A 5,764-nucleotide genomic window follows, 5' to 3' on the forward strand; every position below is an offset into this window, starting at 1 on the left:
TTTGTGTGTTGGGGTTTGTTGGGTTTATTTTTGTTGTTGTTGTTTTTTGTTTTGTTTTGTTTTTGTTTTTGTTTTTTGTTTGTTTTTTGTTTTTGTTTTTTTTTGGGGGGGGGAGGGTGTTTTTTATGTTTTTTTCGGGGGGGGGGGGGGGGGGGTTGTTTTGGGGGTGGGTTTGTTTATTTTTTTATTTTTATTTTTTTTATTTTATTTTTTTTTTTGGGGGGGGGGGGTATTTTGTTGTTTGTTTGTTTTGATTTCCTTTTTATTTTGTGATTTTTTGGTGTTGTCGTTTTGTTATATTTCATCTGTTCATCCATTTTCTTTTTCATTTATTTCATCTCAATTTTAATTCATTTATTAATTTTGTCTTGTTTTGGTATCTGTCCAGTCCATCCACCCTGGCAGTCCATAATGGACGTCAATGATTACACTATCTGGTCATCCAATATAACGCCAAAGTTTATCGACCAGAAAATGATGTCATGCGCCTCAACGAATCCATATTATATCTATATATACTTATCTACCCGTCTATCCATCCATCCATCCATCCATCTTTATATTCTACTCTTTCATATATTCATTCATCCAATCCAACCATTCCATTTATCCGCCCATATATTCATTTATTTCATCCATCCATCTATCTATCCATAACATATTCATTCATTCATTTCATCCAGCCATCCATCTTTACATTCATCTACCCATTCAGAAATCCAACCATCCTTCCATATATTCATTTATTCTATCCAACCATTCCATTTATCCATCCATAATTTATTCCATCCATCCATCTATCTATCCTTACATATATTCATTTATTCCATCCAACAATCCATCGATCCATCCATATATTCATACAGTCATTTCATCCATCCATCCATCTTTATGTCCATCTACCATCGTCTACTAATAGTAAAAGAAAGAAGTCGATGCCATCTACTCATCCAGACATCCAACACCAACCATCCACCTATCCACCCATATATAGTCCTTCATTCCATCCATCCATGCAGCCATCTATCCACCTCGCCCCCCCCCCCCCCCCTTCCCCACCCCCCAGCCAACATATCCATCCATACAAAAAAAAACCGCATTGTTTACATGGCAGATGATAGTCCACTAGCTGTCCTCCCTCGCGGAGGACACTGACCAGCGGTCATCACAATGCCCAACCAGCCATGACCTCATAAATACCCCATGTTGTTTTTAAGGGTTTTACGGCGCTTGCAACACATTAAGGTCATATCAGCGCCAGTAAAAAGGAAGAGAATAGGATAGTAAAAAGTTCTAGAATTACAATTAAAGTACAAAAGAAAAGGTAAGACAAAGGGGAACGGGTTCAAATAGGGAACAGATGTAGATTCCAAGAGCACACCGTTAAAGTACTTAGTTTGAGATCACCTAAAAGTCTCATCCAGACACAAGCACAGGTCCCAACTAAGAGGAATACACTCAAATGTTTACCAATCATATAATATAATATATAAACTAAACATAATACAATGCATAACAGAGAGATGATTTACAAGGAAAAAAATATCATCTCCCAAAACTATAACTATACATTCGACTGTTTCCCTCCCAGTCAAGGAACTCCGGCAAGGATCAGGACAAAACTAAGTAATCTCTTTCCAAGACAATGACAGGAAACAATTGGAAAACAGGTATGGGGGGATAGAAGACACAGCATGTACCTCCCTGCCCACTATGGGAGGTCAGGATCCCCACCCAGAAATACCCCATGACAACTCACTCCCTAAGACATAGCACTGGAACACTGCCATGGCATTCTGTGTTTAGAGAAGACTGACATAGAGAGAGAGCGAGAGAGAGAGAGAGAGAGAGAGAGAGAGAGAGAGAGAGGGGGGGGGGAGAGAGAGAGAGAGGAGAGAGAGAGAGAAACAGAGAGAGACAGACAGAGAGACATAGATAGACAGAGATAGACAGAGAGAGAGAGGCAGAGAGGGATAGGCAGAAAGAGAGAGAGAGAGAGAGAAAGAGCGAGAGAGAGAGAGAGAGAGAGAGAGAGAGAGAGAGAGGAAAAGAAAAAGGCGGGGGGGGGGGGTGATTGAAATAAATGGATGGATTGGTGTGTGGGAGCGAGGTAGTAAGGAGGCAGGGGTAGGTAGATATGGATGTAGGTAGGTAGGTAGGTAGACAGGGAGACAGGTAGGTAGGTAGGTAGGTGAGCAGGGAGGGAGCATTACAGTCGCATCAACTAAAGAAACTCAACATAACAAAGTACCACTTGAATTATCAAGTCCTATAAAAGTAAAAAACAAATTAAAGGAAAATCGATAACAATAAACGTATTATTAATTGAGACAATGCGATCATGGGTCATCAATCGTGCTTAATGATCTGCCAAATGATGAGAATTACACAACTAGAGGGAAAGAAGAAGAGAAGAAAAGGAAAGTAGTTACCCAAAATAAAAGTGAAGATAAAAATGGGGGGGGGTAGTTACATAAATAGTTGATAGTTTAATCAAATGATTGGTTTTGGATGAGAAGGGGTGTAATAACAAGATTAGATAAATCATGTTTATTGAATTATAAATAAACACTCGATTTAATTGAAATTTTATCATACGACAAGCTCGTGAAAATCTTAAACAAAAACGTGTGTTTATAACTCACTACACGTGTGTAACTTCTATTGTAATAATAGACGTTTCTGCATTTCACTGACTATTTATATATTTCGTATTTTTGTCACAACACTTTTTCCATCACACATTGTTCGATTAAGGATGAATCCTTAACAGCATCCAGTACACCTTGGCTGTATTGGGATAGAGTAAATATCCGATATACATCCAGAATTTAAACATTATGAAAACCACTAAAGTCTTTCTAGAAACTCCGAATTACGGGAAGACTGTGTGAATTTATTTTGTTGGAAAAACTTATCCATCACAAAAACTCATAACAAACAATACTAAGAAATAATAATAGTTAAAATAATAATAATAATATAATAATATAATAATAATAATAATAATAATAATAATAATAATAATAATAATAATAATAATAATAAATAATAATAATAATAATAATATAATAATAATAATAACAATAATAATGATAATAATAATACTAATATTATTATTATTATTATTATTATTATTATATATTATTATTATTATTATTATTATTATTATTATTATTATTATTATTATTATTATTATTATTATTATTATTATTATTATTATTATCATTATATCCACATCAGACACTTGTAAATAAAAAAATAACAGGACAGGAGATACCTCTAGATAGGTAAATAATAAATACACCAACACCATCAGGTAGAAATACTATCTTTACGTATGTGTATGTATGCGATCAGCTGACAAACTGCCCCCTCCTCCTCCTCGCCCCTTCTCGTCCCTAGCAGATTACGAATCACACCGACTCTGTCTACGACAACGACGGGGAAAAAATTAACAAACTGGAGAGCAGCTCCGCACGGCGACGGGGCACCACCGGCTCGCTAATTTGGTGTCGTGCTCCGCGAAGCGTGACCGAGACTGTCACAGTTGTCGCCCCTGCCGGCTCACAAATCACCCTTTGGTCAACGTAAAGAATAACTTAGCACTATTTATCTTTTATTGTACAAGATGAGAGGTGGTTATCGGTAAGGCACTGCAGTGTGATCCAGAAGGTCCTAGATTCGAACCACTTCAAAACAAAAACAAAAAACAAACAGCTTTTATATATTGCAATATAAACTAAACGTGATCAAATCGCTGTACAAAGGGTCCCTAGCCAACAGCAACGTTTAAGATGTAGGGCGTGGCATGACGCCTGTCAGGTCATATTACACCTTTTTTCGGACAGAGAGAACGTGTAACAACCAGGTACTCATTTTACACCTGAGTACGATGAGAGAAAGTGAGTAAAGAGCCTTTTTCTCAGGACTCAACTATGCGCCGCTCAGAGCGGGACTTGAACCCAGGACCTTCCGATCCAAAGGCGAGTGTCATACAACTAGACACTTTCGTTTTTGTTGGGTTTTTATTTTATTTTTCTTTCCTGGGCAAGATTACAAATTCGCGGCGTGTACTTAACTAAAGTAACACATACACACTTACAAAGAGGGGGGGGGGGAGGGGGGGGGAGAGAGAGAGAGAGAGAGAGAGAGAGAGAGAGAGAGAGAGAGAGAGAGAGAGAGAGACGCACGTCCACCTCTCAATTCATATAATAATGTGTAGATTGGCAGATTATGGCACCCATAACTCTGGACAGTGACGGCTGCGTGACGGATAAAACAGGCACCTAACAGGCGATACGTACCGAATAACGCGTGATTAATTACACATTATGATCGTCTTAAATCTGATGCAATCCTGACATTTATCCATTCATTCATAATTATCTAGATCCTGACCCCCAAGGACACAACACAACCATCATCAAACAGTAACCCAGGACCGAGTCACATGACCAAGGTACGTCACAACCAACTAACGGTTTCCTCGTTTTGTATTCGCATCGTGTAGCTTTTTACCTCCCTTTGACAAAGGGAGGTAACAAAAAAAACCGAAACAAATAATGTTTACAACAAACTACACTCTCATGACAGATAAAACTTTACAATTATTCAACTCTCTCTCTCTCTCTCTCTCTCTCTCTCTCTCTCTCTCTCTCTCTCTCTCTCTCTCTCTCTCTCTCTCACACACACACACACACACACACAGTCACACACACACTCACTCTCACACATACACTCTCTCTCTCGCTCTCTCTCTCTCTCTCTCTCTCTCTCTCTCTCTCTGCCTCTCTCAAGCTCTCTCTGCCTGTTTGTTGTTTTATTGTTTGTATAATTTGGGTTTTTCCCGTTGTTTTCGTTTTGTTTTTTGTTTTGTTTTATTTTTATTTTTTTTTATTTTTTTATTTTTTTTTGTTTTTTTCTTTCTTCTCTTTCGTTCTTTTCATGGTGATTTCGGGGTTTTATTCATTTCTAAAAAATATTTTCATTACGGTTATAAAATTGACGGAAACAAGAGATTGCAAATCACCTGTGATTAATATGACAAAGGAATTTAACATCATCAAGCATGAATGACACATTTATAGGGGCTATGATAGCTCAGTTGGTAGAGCACTCGCTTCACAGACAAAGGGGCCGGAAGCGATGTGATTATGTAGCTGGGTTAGAGAGATATGGCGTTAAATATTTTGCTATAAACCAGCATCCTGTCCAAAGGAAAGAAAGAAATTGCTATTGTTAGTTTAATACTATGGAAGCCGGGATGAAATGTTGCTCCATTTTCTTTATGGCTCTTGAAAACTATTTTTTGGGGGGAAGGGGTAGGGGGAACGAAATAAAACATCAGTCGATCAAACTTGCGAAGTTTGAATAAGAGATGATGATGACGAGGAGGAGGAGGAGGAGGAGTAGATGAAAGAGGAAGAGGATGTGAAAGTGAAATAGGAAGATGATGTGAAGGATGACGAGAGAGAGAACGAAAAAAAAAAAAAGAGAGAGAGAGAGAGAGAGAGAGAGCGAGAGAGAGAGAGAGAGAGAGAGAGAGAGAGAGAGAGAGAGAAGTGGGGGGAAGAGTAGGATAAGGAGAAAAAGTAGAGGGAAAAGAAGATGAGGAGTATAAAGAGTATGAGGAGGAAAAAAAGAAAAGGAGGAAGTAGAGAAGAAGGAGGTGAACGAGAAGGAGGTTATGAAATGATGGTATGTAGTAAAAACGACACTTCGAACACGATCGAATAAGTCTGACTCGACACAACACGACACG

General features: G+C 38.2%; 1 protein-coding gene across 5 annotated transcripts in view; it reads right to left on the bottom strand.

Moving 5' to 3' along the window:
* Positions 1-5,764, bottom strand: part of LOC144975087 (IQ motif and SEC7 domain-containing protein 1-like) — a 301,791-nt gene that overhangs the window by 263,661 nt on the left and 32,366 nt on the right. The window contains exon 1 of one of the 5 annotated variants that reach the window (XM_078918806.1): positions 3,339-3,444. The exons of 1 other annotated variant lie outside the window; for it this stretch is intronic. The gene's annotated coding sequence lies outside the window, so the exon portion shown is untranslated. Of the gene's footprint in view, positions 1-3,280; positions 3,445-5,764 lie in introns of those variants that run through there. 3 more of the 5 variants (XM_078918802.1, XM_078918803.1, XM_078918800.1) reach the window with 3 other exon arrangements.

Source organism: Berghia stephanieae, chromosome 6 (assembly GCF_034508935.2).
Source record: "Berghia stephanieae isolate SIO BIC M18660-M18661 chromosome 6, UCSD_Bste_1.3, whole genome shotgun sequence".
In the NCBI taxonomy this organism is placed as follows: domain Eukaryota; kingdom Metazoa; phylum Mollusca; class Gastropoda; order Nudibranchia; family Aeolidiidae; genus Berghia; species Berghia stephanieae.